Source organism: Protopterus annectens, chromosome 9.part0 (assembly GCF_019279795.1).
Source record: "Protopterus annectens isolate FY-2018-M chromosome 9.part0, PAN1.0, whole genome shotgun sequence".
Classification (NCBI taxonomy): Eukaryota; Metazoa; Chordata; order Ceratodontiformes; family Protopteridae; genus Protopterus; species Protopterus annectens.
The window spans coordinates 899,487,078-899,504,307 of record NC_056743.1 but is presented as its reverse complement, the minus strand read 5'-3'; the positions used below and the strand labels follow the sequence as shown (position 1 = coordinate 899,504,307).

The 17,230-nt window shown below is 41.7% G+C and overlaps 1 protein-coding gene across 1 annotated transcript in view; it reads left to right on the top strand.

Annotated features, from left to right (window-relative positions):
* Positions 1 to 17,230, top strand: part of LRP1 (LDL receptor related protein 1) — a 2,772,300-nt gene that overhangs the window by 369,703 nt on the left and 2,385,367 nt on the right. The gene's annotated exons all lie outside the window — the stretch shown is intronic.

Genomic DNA, 17,230 nt, shown 5'->3' with positions numbered 1-17,230 from the left:
GTGCACCTCATTTTTCTTACCTCTCCAGATCTCATTTGCAGTGGAAAACATTGAAGCGCAATCCTCAGATTCAAGCATGTTTGTGGAAAACTTGCTTTTTGTTGGAACAATAAGTACTTCTTGATTGCTTAAATTACCCAGTCTTTCTAGTCAGCTGTTATAGTTTAACTACTAATAAATAAAACCAAATTACACCAGACAAGCCAAAACCACTGAAAGGGAAATCACCAGTAAAGGTCCCGCAACTTTGGTTAAAATCTTTTTTGTGTCAGTTTTTTTCCTCCATCTTGGTGTTTTTAATTTTAACTAGTAATAAAAATGATTTCTTCAGATTGTTTTATTTCCTGTTCACATTAGGCCAATGCTGTAGTCCATCTTGAATTTCTTCAGAAGGACTTTGGCCAGGATTGCTGTTTACTGTTATACTTATGGTGTTTATTACTGTAGTGTATTTTATTTTATTCATGTAGGCATGCATGCACACACGCTTGTGTATGTCGAGTGGGGGGGTAGAATGCTGATCCATGTGAAGCATCTTTAGGCTCACCCCAGGTTTACAACCAGAGGCAAAAAAGATACAAGGTAATACATTGTTATACAGTAATTTGCATTAAGAAAACAGTAGTACAATTAAAGATATCCCCACACGATCTGAACAACTTAAAACATTTTTAAATATTGTTCAAACAGCAGTTTTTAACCAGTTGGAACTATGGAAGTTTTTAACCAATTGAAGTTTTTAACCAATTGTAAATATGTATTAAATATTGTATTTAATATTGTATATAGTATTTATATATTTATACATCTGCTTATGCAATTAATTTGTATTAATGTCATTGAGTAATGTTCAATTATGGACAACCACTCCACTATCTCAGTATTGATCAATAGGGCAACAGTTTTGCACAAAGCCTCAATAATATAATTTAATATATTATATATACAGAGAATTAAATATTAATCAGCTAATATTGTTTCATAATTCAGTAAATACATATATGTATATTTAAATATTTATGATTTTGTAATAAGTTATGAATTATGCAACAACAAGGAATATTCATGTCAGCATTCTATTAGTACTGCAATGAGTGATTTTTGGCGCCAAAAAGCAGTTGATGAAAACTATTTAAACTGGCTGTAACATTCAAAAGTACGTTCTGAGGAAGTCTGGAGACAGATGAAAGCGCTTAACGTACTCTTATACTTATTTTTGTATCATTTTTGTTTTTGCCAATAAAATTGTGTTAACAGTTCCTGGATTCGAGCCGTGGCATAATTTGTTACCACTCACATACCAGAAGTGTTCTTGTGGCACAATTAAAGATATACAAGCAGTTGTAGGATTAGTCAGTCAAAGGTGGTCAATAGGCACCTAAACTTCTTACAGTATGAGTACATAAACTAGTAAAGTTATTTATATTAAATAATGAATATTGCATTACACTGTGTGCTCTAATAAAGGAATGCTGTTTTTGTAGTACATAAATCTTCTACAAAACTGAAAACTAGTAAGGGTGTAGTATTTTATATTCAGATGTGTATATCAGGAAGAGAAGGGTAGCATGGGAAAGATTTCTGGAGATAACAAAGGAAAGTGAAGATGGTAGGGGAAGAAAGTTGCGTGAGGAAAGTTTCAGGAGAGTGTAGTATTATGACTGGACTGTTAATGTCAATATGGATGGGCCTATGACTGTAAAAATGCCAAAAAATTTGACTATAAAATTCCGCCCTAAGATACCAGTGACTTGTGTTCTCTGTGTCTTTGGGTGTAATGTTTAGATTCACTCTGTGAAGTTTGCAAGAATTTTAGGATCTGACTATTCAGTACCACAACAGTAAGCTAATCTTCCTATGTCTTCTGCTTGCTCACAGTAAAAAAAAAAAAAAAAAAAGTTTGGAGTAAAACATGCTACAAAAAGGAGCAAAAATCCATCTTCCATAAAATAACAAGAACTGGGGAACTGCAAGATGGCTGCACAGCATGTCGCAGGTCGATCAGAGCTCACCTAGTGGTTAAACTTTAAAAAGACAGTCAAATGATTAGTTTGAGGAAATATCACTTACTGGCTAGTAATTACACTTCTTAATTCCAGCAAAGAAGAACTTTTGAGAAAGTGTGATAAAATCAACCAGAAAAGGAGAAAATGCTCTGGCTGGGAAGAATCTTGCAGCTGTTACACAAAGCAGTTTAAATTGTAGCTTTAGTACAGGAAATGATTTTAACTCATTACAACTAGGTGACGCCTGTAGGTGTTTCTGCAGCTACATCGTACTGATGCCTGTAGGCTTCAAATATTGCTTGTTCTACTTTGCGATTAATGATTTCAAACCTATGCTACATACGAAGTATTAAAATATTTTATCTTAAAGCTTACACTATGGCAAACACACCTGTGTAGATATTTGATCTCTGTCTAGTACAGGGAAAGAGATGTCAGTTCATATAATTTAGATTGTCACAAATTTCATGTTTTTCTAAACATCGCAACAGCCAAGTAGCAGAGACAGACCTGATTATCCTCATATGAACACTCTCAGCTGAATGAACAAAATCTTAACAGTGTTTGTGTAACTTGAATGGTTGCTGAGATATTGAGTTGTTTACAAAATATTACAAGCCTAATAGTCAGTATTTACTGTGACTTATAAAATCCAGTTAAGACCTAGAACCTAAATACTACTACTACAATAAAACAGTTTGTGCTGAAGGATTTTCTATTTACACTTCTTTAGTAACTCTTATGGTTCCAGAGTTATGAACATTTGTTTGAACTGTAAGGATGTCATTTGATTCTATCCAAAAGCTTAGGCTTCGCACATTGGAAGTTACTATACAAACTTCTAGGATCCCATTGGAGGGAATGGGTTAAGTAATTTAGAGTGAAAAAATAAATTAAACGCATTCAGAGTTATTTAAGTGGGACACTGGAGATTATATAAACTAAAATGACAGAGGCTGGAGAAAAATAGAAGTCCTCAATTTTAAATGTGTAATCAAGCCAGCAGGAGCTGCTTCTGACAAAGTGGTGACAGACGGAAAAATATTAAAAACTGGGAACACCAGTGTGTATGTGTGGGAAATATTTATTTGCTGTACTCTAGGCAGAAGGGACACAAGTTTACCTTTGCACTCAAGGGATGTTGAGCGTCAGGTGTGAGATTTAAGTTCGTGTAACCAGCTGTCTTCAGATATTTTTCTTTGAGGATCAAAGGTAATTTTGATACAGAATAGGCTAAGGAGGAAAAAGTTAAGCCAACGGGGACATTCATCTGTAGGGGACTCTGCTTTCACCATGAATCTTTGTTCCAAAGGAAATTGCTTGAGTAACAGAAAGACCAAGAGCTGACTAGAAGAATCAGGAATGCCTTGACGTGAACCAGAGACTGATGTTTGCTTGAGATGATCTGGAGGAGGCTAAGGAACAATATGAAATTTGTGAATAAATGTCAAAACTGTAACACACTGGTTCCTTTAGATGTAGTTTAAACATGAGTTGCAGTTTTGCAAGAAATTGGCTGAAAAAGACTGGAAGTTTGTGTTAAACTGGTGGGAAAAGTCTTAAAGGCATAACCCCCAGTTCCTCATTAATGTTTTAAGGGCCACTGAAGGAGTAAGTGGTGAGTAAAACCGTTTCTGTTTTAACATTTGTATAAAAATATTCACAATGTAAATTGCGTATTATATTTCAACAGTTCTGAATAGTGCACCATCATATGTATTTTTAAATGTTTTGCAGTACAGAGTTTTATCATTGACTGCTATACTAATATTGACATAAGAAACTACTTTCCTAATTAAAATACTTCTAGGTTTTACATTGTAACTAAGAAGTCTTGAAAGAAGCAAGGGCAAGTAAATATGATGTGATCCTGGGCCGCTGGAGGATGTAAAAGTGTATTGATCATTTTATGTTTAGCATTAAAAGGTAATTCCCCAATGCCAAGACTAATGTACTTTGGTGTAAGCTAAAGACGCTGGTTTTAAGGAACTAGGTTGAAAAACAAGATGAAAGGATGAAGGATATGAACAAATCAGTTGTTCTTCCTTGCATTTGCCCAGTTGTTTTTTTTTTTTTTATATTGACACTTACTTTTAACTGGAATTGAGGAGCAAGTGGGAGCAAACATTTAATCATGAGGTATGTGAACAGTGTATTCTATGTGAAGCCTGCAGCTTTTCTTTTATGGCGATTGCAAAGTTACTACCTTTATCAGCAAATACTTTTGTTGGACAAGAAGCCTGCATGTGCAAGCAATTAATATGAAAGGTATAAATGGAGTAATCTGGTTGAAATATACAAGGAACAATATAACTCTTAAAGGAAAATTTGCAAGCAGTTGTATGAAAATAAATGAAGTTTGAAACTGTTGGAAGTTGATATTTATTGAAAGCATGCAATTTTTGGATAGAAACAGACACAGGATAAGACAGCAGTCTACGCAAGAGGGAACATAAGCTTTAACATGTACTTTGGCATGGTTGTCACTAACTTTAGAGTAGGCAGTTGCACATTGGTGCAGTCATTGATTTGAATCAGCTGCTGCACTTTGAAGTGATAAACTTTGTTTTTAAAATGTATATAGATGTTCTTCATGTTTCACTGTTGCAGTCATTACATTTGGGTAATCCTGCTGGCAGGTTGCCCTCAGTCGGCCTGAATTCCAAAGTCTTGAGTCCTGCGTCGGCTGCTGTCGCCCCCTCCCTGACATCAGGTCATCAAGGGTATAAAAGAAGCAGCCAACGCTATTTTCTTCAGTCTTACTTGTTGCGCGGTGCCCGAAGCAGAAGCAGTTTGCAAGTGCCGGTCTGCCGACTCCTGAGATTTTCGTGTTCGAATTTCAGATCCTAAGTCTTCATTAAAGCTAAGTACCCCATTGGGGAAACTTTTTTTCTTGCTCCAGACTGATGTCAGAAAAAGTAAATAATTGTATTTCTTGTGGAAAGCAATTTCCTCATAAGGACTTTCATTCTTACTGTATTCCTTGCCTAGGCCCTGATCACAACGTTTCTGGTTGTCGGGTTTGTGCTAGATTTAACCAACGCACTATTAAGTGTCTGTATGATTTTGCTTTAAACTATTTTGGACTCCAGTTTAATTATCCAGAAATGTCGTCTGATAGCCATCCGACTACGGGAGTTCACAAAAAACGCAAAGAAAAAGAGAGAGAGAAACAACCGAGGTCCAAAACCGATGATGAAGCTTCTCCTAAGCCGTTCGCCGGTTCTCAGTGAGGCGCTTTCGCAGCCCCTGACACCCACTACTTTAGAGTCGCAGGCTGCTACCGACTCGCACATGGAGTTGGCCATGTCACTGGAAACTCAAGGTATTGGAGCCTCGGATACTATTCCCTCAGATGGGTCCGGAGCTGCTGAGCAGGCACCGGCTTCTGAGGGTGTTTTCAGACCTAAACATCTTTACATTAAACTGACTTCAGCTTCAAAGGCAAAGACTAAAGCACCTTCTAAAGCAAAGAAAAAACTCAAAAGCCACGTGGACAGGCCTGTATGCCCAAAAAACAGTTGCTCAAAATGGCCGAAGACTTGATTACCTTGCTCAGGGATTCCCATCCCCCTTCTGATGAGGCCTAGGCAAGAGACTGACTATGAATCTTCAGATCAGGTTTCTATTTCTTCTGATTCCTCTTTTGATTAGGAATATTCCCTTCTCCCTTATGAGGATTCTGATGCTGAAGAATCTATACCTTCAGCTTCTCCTCCAGAGGACTATTCTTTTGGGGAAACCTTGCATACCATGAGGGAGCATTTCCACTGGGAGAGCCAAGATTTTTCAGAATCTAAAAAGAGGCTCGGGGATTTCCTATTGCTACCTGAACACAGGCCTCTAGCCATTTCACCTGTGTTAAGACATTGTAGATGATGTGTTTTCGGAGTCTAGTCTTACCCCTGACTACTTAACCTCCAGCTCCTGTTAAGCCTGACAGATATTACAGGGTTCCTGACACTCATAAATTCCTTTTTAAAAACCCTTCTGCAGACCCAGAAACTATTTCTCAGGGTCCCAAAGGAGTTAGGGCTTCTGCAGCAAAAAACCCTACCCCCTCTGACAGAGATTCTAGGGCACTGGATAGATGGGGAAAAAAGGTTTACACATCTGCTACCTTGGCTGTAAGGGCCTTAAACTGTCAGTTTCATATGCCCAAATATCAGCAACATGTCATGGCATTGCTTAAACAGAAAATGTTGTTAAACTCTGAATGTGCAGAAAACAAGGAAATGCAGGATTTATTGCATGCAGCTGAACAAGTTGGAAAGCATACTTTGCAATGTGGTTTTGATTCTTTGGAGGCCTCCTGCAGGGCCGCAGTTACGTGTTCTGTAATTAGGAGGCATGCTTGGTTAAAGGAACAAATTCTGCCTGATCATGTCAAAGTTAAATTATTAGATGCACCTTTACAACATGATACTTTGTTTGGTGTTAAGGCAGAAGACGTGTTAAAGAAAATGGAGGACAAAGCTAAATCTATGCAAACTGTCAAAGATTTTTTACAAGTACAGCCACCTAGGTTTAGTAGACACTGGCCTACTAAGAATTGATCCTTTCTGGTGTCAGACAGACCTCAAAGGGGCAGATCTAGACACCCTAGAGGCAGATCCCAGGCACAAGGTTCATACAAGTCAAAGCAATGGGGTGCTTCTATCTCCAAAGTTGTAGAAGACAACTCACAACCACACAGGAAACAGTCCCAATGACTTTTCCCCTGCCTGCACCAAGCACTTATCTCCTGACAGCACCCTTAGGGGGAAAATTAGCATATTTTTCTCAAAATTGGCACATTGTAACCCAAGACAAGTGGGTTCTAAATATAGTGTCACAAGGCTACAGTTTCCATTTTCATACCCTGCCAAAGGTAAACGGCTGGCCAGATCTGCCAAAAAATCAATGGGCAGCGGCACAAAAACAAGTCTCATCCCTCATGGACATGGGGGCCATTCAACAAGTACCAGAGCAAGAGCAGGGACAAGGATTTTACTCAAGACTGTTCTTGGTACCCAGAAAGGACAAGGCCTGGAGACCAATACTGGACCTATCTATTCTGAACACATTCCTGAATATACCAAAATTCAAAATGTTGACTTTGCAGCAGCTTCTGCCCGTGCTGGGCAAGAACGCTTGGCTTGTGACTGTAGACCTAAAAGAGGCATACCTGCATGTCCCACTCAGACAATCATGCAGAAGATACCTCAGATTAAAGGGTGGCTCAATGCATTACCAATTGCCTGCACTGCCCTTTGGCTTATCTACTGCGCCCAGAGTCTTTACAAAGTGCCTGACACCAGTAATTGCATTGTGCAGACAAAAGGGAATACAGATATATCCTTACTTGGATGACTGTCTAATTCAAGCAGAGAACAAGGACATTCTTCTACAGCATCTGGCGTTTGTGAAAAGACTTCTAACATGCCTTGGGTACACAGTCAGCAAAAAGAAATCAAAACTAGTACCCCCTCAAGAGATAATATTCTTGGGTGCAAGCTTAAATACAACTGCCCAGATGGCTTAGCTCACGCCAGACAAACAAAGGCAACTGACTACCTATTTCAAAATGTTGGCAACAAAGGCCCAGTTATCTGCAAGGAAAATCCTGCAGGCTTTGGGCTTCATGGTATCCTGCATCCTACTAATTCCATATGCAAGACTGCATATGAGGAAACTTCAGTGGTACTTAAAAAGTGTTTGGACTCAACACTGCCACAGCCTGGAAACGATGATTACTCTCATTCGCTGCCTGCAGCAGGAGTTTCGATGGTGGGAGAAGGCTTCTCACCAGAACAAGGGACAGCCATTCACATTACTCTTAGTCTGGCAGACACTAACAATGGATGCATCAGATTATGCCTGGGGGACCCACATCACATGGTCCTCAAACCAAATGCATCTACATATCAATCAAAAAGAGATGCTAGCTGTTCAAAATGCCCTGACAGCCTTCAAGAGCCTACTACATCCAGGACAACTACTGATAAAGACAGACAACACCACGGTCATGTGGTATATAAACAAGCAGGGGGGCACACATTCTTACCCCCATTTGCAGACTAGCCATGGCTTTGTGGGACACAGCATTGACTTACCAAGTACATCTGCAAGCACAATTTCTGCCAGGAAAGGAAAATACTCTGCCAGACGAACTAAGCAGAGACCACATGGATCCCCACGAGTGGCAGCTGGAGCCACAAGTCTTCAGCATGATAACAATGAAATGGGGATGCCTGGACATAGATCTGTTTGCCTCCCCTCACAACTACCAACTAAAAAGATTCTTCATAAGGACTTATCACAGACAAGCATGGAAAGTGGACGCCCTATCTTTCAGCTGGAAAAACCTATCCGTATATGCCCTTCCTCCACTGCCTCTCCTCCCCAAGGTACTCCTAAAGGTTAGACAGAAGAAGCCAAAGATGATACTGATTGCCCCAGACTAGCCCCGCCAGTACTGGTATCCATTCCTAAGGAACTTGTCTCAATGCCCAGCTTGGACCTTACCTCAAACATCCCATCTACTATCCCAGCAAAACAATTGGATCCTGCACAGCCAATTCAGGACTTTAAACCTGGCAGCATGGCGGATAATGTAATCACACAAAACACACCTCTCAGTAAAGCTGTGATGGATGTCATTTTGGAAGCCAGAAGGCCTAGTACTAGAAGATTCTATGCTGGAAAATGGAAGAGATTCTGTGCTTGGAACCAGGCGCAATGAGCTGATACAGCTGTACCAAATATTCCTCAGATTTTGCAATACTTAACTGAGATGCTGAACAAAGGCCTATCTTTTTCATCCATTAAAATTCATGCCTCTGCCATTTCGGCTCATTACGATACAGAGCCACCAATCTTTTCTCATCCTTTATTAAAGCAGTACCTCAGAGGAGCCAAAAATGTAAGGCCTCCAAGGAGATCACCAATACCTGCATGGGACCTCAACTATGTCTTGGAAAAACTCACCCTACCTCCTTTTGAACCAGCTGCTACTGCTGATATAAAGTTTTTTCTTGGAAAACAGCTCTGCTCCTAGCAATAACTTCTGCAAGACGAGTTTCAGAGCTACAGGCACTCATGGCTGTGGAACCTTTTATCATATCTTTTCCAGACAGGGTTTCTCTGAGGACAAACCCAACATTCATGCCTAAGGTGGTGTCCAGTGTGGCTCTTAACCAAACTATTCATCTGCCAACTTTTTATCCAACCCCACAGAACAAGGGGGAGAGAATTCTGCATTCATTGGACGTACACAGGCAGCTTAGATTCTATTTGGACAGAACCAAAGTTTTCAGGAAGACACAGCAATTGCTAGTGGCATATGCTGCAGGATCACAAGGAAAGGCTATCTCAAAGCAGACTGTTTCAAAGTGGATAGGCCACTGCATTCATTTCTGCTATTCTCACCATGGCAAGCCAGTAGCTAAGGGCATTAGGCCACATTCAACCAGAGCTGCAGCCACTTCAGCAGCCTTTCTCAGGGGAGTATCAACCAAAGACATTTTAGAGGCTGCTACTTGTAGTTCAATGCACACCTTCTCGAAGCACTATCATCTGCCACTTTACTCTAAATCCAGGTTAGGCATTGCCACAGCAGTTCTGGAGGGCCTCATAGCCGCTCCTAATGCTGTTTAGCTCCAGCCTCCCAACCTTAGCTTTGGGACTCTACCCAAATGTATTGTCTGCAACAGTGAAACACGAAGAACATAGTACAGTTGTGTACACTTACCATAAATGTAAATGTTAGAGTGTATTCACTGTTGCAGACCAGGTTACTCACCCGCCATCCCCCTTTTTTTCTGCTGGAACTTATTTTTCCTTCTCTGATTTATACAGCCTATGTGGTGTATTTGCTTGTAGATGAAGGTAAAATTTATATTGGTGCATGTATTTACACATATATATATATATATATATATATATATATATATATATATTGGATGCATCTGCAGTCATAACAACTGGGTTGTCCTGTCGTCAGGCAGCCCTTCGGTCGGCCGGATTCCAAAGTCTGGGTCCGGCTTCGGCTGATGTCGCACTCCACCCGACGTCATCTCTGCTGGTCTTCGGGTATAAAGGCATCAGCCGACGCCATTTTCCTCAGTCTTTCTTGCCACGTGGCGCCCGAAGCAGAAGCTGTTTGCAAGTGCCGGTCGGTCAGATCCAGAGATTACTACTACCGAATACTACTTCGAAGACTTCTAAAAAGCTAAGTACCCCGTTGGGGACTCTTTCTTGCCTCAGCCGATGTCAGAAAAAGTCAATAACTGTTTAACTTGTGGAAAACAAATACCTCATAAAGATTTCCACTCTTACTGTCTGCCTTGCTTAGGCCCAGACCACGACGTAGCAGTATGTTCGGCCTGTGCTTCCTTCAACCGACGAACGCTAAGGCGTCGGTCGGAGTTTGCTGAACAGTTTTTCGGCTCAGACTTTGCGTACATTATGCCGTCGGATCCTCCGACTACCCAAATTGTTAAAAAACGCAAGGAAAAAGACCGACACTCGCGGCCCGCGGTTTCGGCTGAAACCACGGTCAAGCAAACCGCGAGTGTCTCGGTTTCGGCCGAAACCGAGAAAACTGGTCAATCTTCAGCCGAATCCATGACTACTACTGAGGCTCCCACTACTTTACCTGAATCGGCCTCAGAAATTTTGCCTACAACTGTGGCTTCTAGTGAGTTATCTGACACCATCCCCTTGGATGTATCTACCCCAGCACGTGGTGCTGCAAGACCCCCTGCAGCCATGTCTATCAAGGCCTTTGCCAGGGCTAAAGCAGCCAAATCTGCTAAGTCTGTGCCTGTTAAACCTCCCTCTCACAGGCCCCCTTCCAGTTCACAAATGCTTACTCTGGCAGAAGATTTAATATCTTTAATTAGGGGATCCCAATCTCACCCAGACAGGGCCTCTCAGCCACCAGAAAAGAGACCTAGGACAGAGCCCCCCGAGCCAGTGTCCTCTGATGATTCTGCGGATGACTCCGACATTACAGAACAGCCAGAGGATCCTTTTTCTACTTATGAAGACTCTGATGCTGAAGAATCCATTCCAGCTGCCTCTCCACCAGAGGAATTTTCCTTTGGGGAAACCTTACATGCCATGAGAGAGCAATTCCAATGGCAGGGACAAGATTTCTCAGATTCAAGAAAAAGGCTTAGGACTTTTCTGCACTTGCCACAACATAGGTCCTTAGCTATTCCTCCTGTTCTGCCTGTTGTGGATGATGCATTTAATGATGTCTGTACTGCTCCTGATTCTTTACCTCCAGCCCCTGCCAAACCTGATAGATTTTACAGGGTGCCAGACACTCATCACCACCTATACAAGGCCCCACTGGCGGACCCCGAAACTATTTCCCAGGGGCCTAAGGCAGTAGTCTCGACCACAACAAAAAACCCTATACCTTCAGAAAGGGAATCCAGGTCGCTAGACAGATGGGGCAAAAAAGTTTACACTTCTGCTACCCTCTCAGCTAGAGCTTTAAACGGTCAGTTTCACATGATACAATACCAAGAGTTTATGCTTGATCAGTTAACTAAAAAGCTATCCTCTGATGACTCTATAGATAAGAAATATGTATTAGAAATGGTAAATAACATACAACAGGTTAGTAACCATTCCTTAAAATGTGGCTATGATGCACTGGAGGCTTCATTTAGATCAGCCATGACTGGCACAGTGATAAGAAGACATGCATGGTTGAAAGAGCAGGTCTTACCGGATCATGTTAAAGCTAAGCTATTAGATGCTCCTATGGATAAGGCCAGTTTATTTGGTACACCTGCCCAGCAGGTAATGAAGAAAATGGAAGAGAAGGCAAAATCTGTACAAACAGTTAAAGATTTCTTACAGGTTCAGCCCCAAGGTTTAGCAGGAACTGGCCTGCCAAAAATTGGTCCTTTCCTGACTCCACAAGATCCCAAAGGGGCAGGAATAGATGTTCCAGAGGCAGAAATCAATCCAGAGGAGGTGCCTACAGAGGACGACAGTGGCAAGGTAATAACAGAGGCACAGACACAACCACTACCACTGCAACAGGACAATCACAGTGACTTGACTCTAACTCCGCCTTCCAGGGAGCAAATAGCAGCACCATTAGGCGGAAAGTTAGCCTTATTTTCGAAAAATTGGCACTATATCACAAAAGACAAGTGGATTTTGCAAACCATAGACCAAGGATACCGGTTCCACTTCCACACTTTACCAGTCAAAAGAGGAATGCCAAACCTGCCTCCAAATCAAAAAATAGAAGCTCTACAGCAGATAATGCAATTAACAAAGATGAGAGCTGTGGAAAGAGTACCAATAACAGAACAGGGCAAAGGATTCTACTCCAGACTATTCCTAGTGCCAAGAAAAGAAAAAAGTTGGAGACCTATTCTCGACCTGTCCACCTTAAACACATATATCATTGTCCCAAAATTCAAAATGCTGACCCTACAGCAACTTCTTCCCATGCTGGGCAAGGAGTGTTGGCTGGTAACTCTAGATCTCAAGGAGGCATACCTGCACGTCCCCATTCGACCAAATTGCAGAAGATACCTCAGATTTCTTGCAGGATCAGAGCATTATCAATTCTCAGCATTGCCCTTTGGCTTATCTACTGCCCAGAGTATTCACAAAATGCCTGGCATCAGTAATCGCCCACTGCAGACTACAGGGAATCCAAATTTATCCATACCTGGACGACTGCCTGCTACAAGCGGACAACAAAAGCAAGCTGACAACAGATTTACAAAGGGTCATTTACTTGCTACAAGCCCTGGGATACACAGTCAATTTACAAAAGTCAAGGCTGATACCATCCCAAACAAGGACATTCTTGGGCGGAATTGGACACAGTAAAACAAATGGCATTCCTAACTGCAGAAAAACAAAAAGAACTCCCTCTTTACTTCTTGGCATTAACAAAACAGAACAAGCTAACAGCAAGAAAAGTTCTGCAGGCCTTGGGCTTCATGGCATCATGCATAATCTTGGTCCCACATGCCAGACTGCATATGAGAAAACTACAGTGGTACCTAAAGAATTTATGGTCCCAACACAGGCACAGCCTAGAAGCAGAAATACCACTAATCCCATGCCTAAAACAGGAGTTCCTATGGTGGGCTCAAGCATGCCAGTCAAACTCAGGCCTACCCTTCCACAACTTTCGAGCAAGCCAAACCATCACAACAGACGCCTCAGACCTAGGATGGGGGGCACACATGCTGGACAAATGCGTACAAGGATTGTGGACTCAGGATCAGCTACACCTGCACATCAACCAAAAAGAAATGCTGGCAGTAAAACTGGCAATCCAAAAATTCAGACCATTTCTCAAAGAAGGCCATTTGATGATAAGGACAGACAACACCACAGTCATGCGGTACATCAACAAACAGGGAGGCACTCATTCATACCCCCTATGCAGAATGACTTTGGACCTTTGGAACCTGGCACTCAGCTACAACATCCAGTTACAGGCAATGTTTGTACCGGGAAAGGAGAACACTCTAGCAGACATGTTAAGCAGAACCACCTCGGATGCTCACGAATGGATGCTACACCCGGACATCTTCAAGACCATCACAAAGAAATGGGGAATGCCACAGATAGATCTATTCGCTTCCCTCTCAATCACCAGCTCAAAAATTCTGCACAAGGACATTCCACCCACTTGCATGGAAGGTGGATTCGCTCTCCTTCAGCTGGAAAGGTCTGACAGCATATGCATTTCCACCTCTTCCCTTGATACACAGGGTATTACTAAAAATCAAGGAGGAACGTCCAAGGATAATCCTGATAGCTCGAACTGGCCAAGACAACACTGGTACCCATTGCTGAGGAGCATGTCTCGGGAGAAAATGTGGTCAATACCCTGATGCCTTTGATGTTAACTCAGAACAACTACAGCATCATGCATCCAAGCCTAAAACCTTGCAACTGACTGCATGGAACATCACATAGCAGCAACTAATCCAGATCTTTCCCAAAGGGTTAAAGACATTATCCTGGAAGCCCGCAGACCTTCAACAAGAAGGAACTATGCAGGAAAATGGAAAAGGTTTGTCATTTGGAGTGCTGAAAGAGGAAAAGATGTGTCGAATATAGATATTGCTAACATTCTGGAGTATTTGGCAGAGCTTCTACATACAGGCCTGTCCTATTCCTCCATCAAGATACATGCATCAGCTATTTCAGCAGAATACAGCTTTGATCCATCTGTCTTTTCACATCCTCTACTCAGGCAGTTCCTCAGAGGGATCAAGAATGTAAAACCTCCTAGGAAACCACCATTGCCAGCATGGGACTTGAACTTTGTACTAGAAAAGTTGACACTCCCTCCTTTTGAACCAGCAGCAACAGCAGATCTACAGCACCTGTCATGGAAAACTGCTTTCCTACTGGCAATTACCTCAGCAAGGAGGGTTTCCGAACTTCAGGCCCTAATGGCAGTACAACCCTTCCTAATCTTCCACCAAGATAGGGTGTCCATGAGAACTAATCCTACATTTATGCCTAAGGTGGTATCCAGAGTGTCTTTAAACCAGGCAATCCACCTACCTACCTTCTTCCCAATCCACAAAACAGAGGGAAAGAATGCTGCATACCTTGGATGTACATAGACAGCTACGCTACTACCTGGACAGAACCAAAAGTAACAGAAAAACTGACCAGCTTTTCGTAGCCTATGCAACAGGAAGGGAAGGAAAAGCAATTTCCAAACAGACAATCTCTAAATGGATAGGAAATTGCATACGATTCTGTTACTCCTTCCATGGAAAACCAATTCCACAGAACATAAGGCCTCATTCTACAAGGGCAACAGCCACTACCACAGCCTTCTTACGAGGAGTGGCAACCAAGGACATTATTGAGGCGGCTACTTGGACCTCCGTGCATACATTTGCCAAGCATTATAATTTACCTCTGTATTCCAGATCCCGAGCAGGGTTTGCCACTGCTGTACTGCAAGGGATCCTAACCACACCATAATTTTTTTTTTTTTCTTCCTCCTCCCCTAGTTGGCTATGGTATTCTACCCAGTTGCTATGACTGCAGATGCATCCATGAAGGACATAGTACAGTTTTGTACCTACCATAAATGTAGATGTCCGAACTGGATAGCATCTGCAGTCAGGATTACCCTCCCTCCTTCCCCTCTGTGGTACTCCTAGAGTATTTACCCTCGTAATAGCTAGCTGGTGGGGGGAGTCTCTTATGGTGTATTTGTTTGTATATATGTACATACATGCTTATTTTTTGTGTTTGCCTTCTATCCTTTTGGAAACATTGGCATTTATCCAAAATTTAGCCTTCCAAGAGGGCAACTGGCATCTGGGGCAAGAAACACTGAGGAAAATGGCGTCAGCTGATGCCTTTATACCCGAAGACCAGCAGAGATGACGTCGGGTGGAGTGCGACATCAGCCGAAGCCGGACCCAGACTTTGGAATCCGGCCGACCGAAGGGCTGCCTGACGACAGGACAACCCAGTTGTTATGACTGCAGATGCTATCCAGTTCGGACATCTACATTTATGGTAGGTACAAAACTGTACTATATATATATATATATATATATATATATATATATATATATATATATATAAAAATTTGGCCTACCCTTTCAGGGGGGCACTTGACATCTGGGGCAAGAAAAACTGAAGAAAATGGTGTCTACCACTTCTTTTATACCTTTGATGACCTGAAGTCAGGGAGGGGGCAACAGCAGCCAACGAAGGACCCAAGACATTGGAATTCAGGCTGACTGAGGGCAACCTGCCAGCAGGATTACCCAAATGTAATGACTGCAACATTGAATGCACTCGAACATCTACATTTATGGTAAGTGTACACAACTGTACTTTTCATGCATTTAGGTTCATAGGTTCATAGATTAGTACTAAGCTAACTGCCCTTGCGAGCCATTTTAAGCCTAGCCAATTATCTCTTGTGAGATTCAAACCCTGCACCTTGTGTTTGTAAGGCAAACACCTTAACCATTAGGCCACCCTCCCAACCCCTAATAAGCTAACTGCCCTTGTGAGCCATTTTAAGCTTAGCCAATTATCCCTTGTGAGACTCAAACTCTGCACCTTGTGTTTGCAAGGCAAACACCTCAACCATTAGGCCACCCTCCCAACGTGAGTTAAGATGTTAGGGGGGGGTTGAAAAATGCATTTAATTGTTTGAGTGTTTTAATGGACTGAAAAGTCTTTGAAGACTCAATTGCGTACGTATTCAGCCTGCCAAATATTAATGTGCACATGTAAGCTGCAAGTTGGAACACATATTCAAAAGAATTGTTTATGTATAATGTGTGAGTAATAGCTTTTAGTCGTATTGACTCTTTTGTCAGTACTAACATGGAACATAAATGTAAATTTACAGTTATAAAAAAAAGCAGAGAGTACTGAGTTGTATTAAGAATAAGATATGAATAGCCGTATTAAGAGATGCATTTAGATAGAAATGAGCATGTAGCTTTAATAAAACATTTCTGTATGAAAGTTTTCCAGAGTATATGCGACAGGGGGAAAGGGATGTAATACTGATTGTGAAAGGGGTTCCAGCAGTGATAGAAGAGAAAAAAAGACAGCAAAAGTATATTGTAATAATAGGGGGTTATTAGCAGTAGAGGAGAATATACTTTGTAGGTATTTGTATTCCACCTAAAACTACTGTTACGGAGGTTAGGAGAGTTTTGGGATAAACTCATAGCAGGGAATATTTGGGGGTGGAGAGTGGAACAAGATTTGCAACGTTGAGGAAGTGTCACATGGACTTGGAAGGGAAAATGCACCAAAAGAGGGTAGATTTCTGGAGAAGTTTGAGAATGTTTGGTATGGAGGATGCATGTTCGGGAACAGGAGCTCTGTCAGAATTATTTCACAAGATACAGTAACAAGACTGGATAGACATTATTTCAGAGAAACATTTGTAACTGAAAGCATTGAGGGCTCATCCAATGAATACATCAGATCTTGGAGCAGTAGTAAGGTACATATGCAGGGTAAGGGTGAGGCACTGGCACTTTCCTGCTAAAATGAGAGGAGTTTGAAGAATGGGTTGTGTATAAGATTCAAGAGTTATTAGGTATGATAGAACGTACTGCAGAGGTGACTGGGATAAACTGAAAATGGAGTTTATAAAATGTGGTGGAAATGGGAAAGAAAGACATGGGAGGGGAGTAATGGGAATTGTGCAGAGGAGCTGACAAGGTTGAAATGTTGCA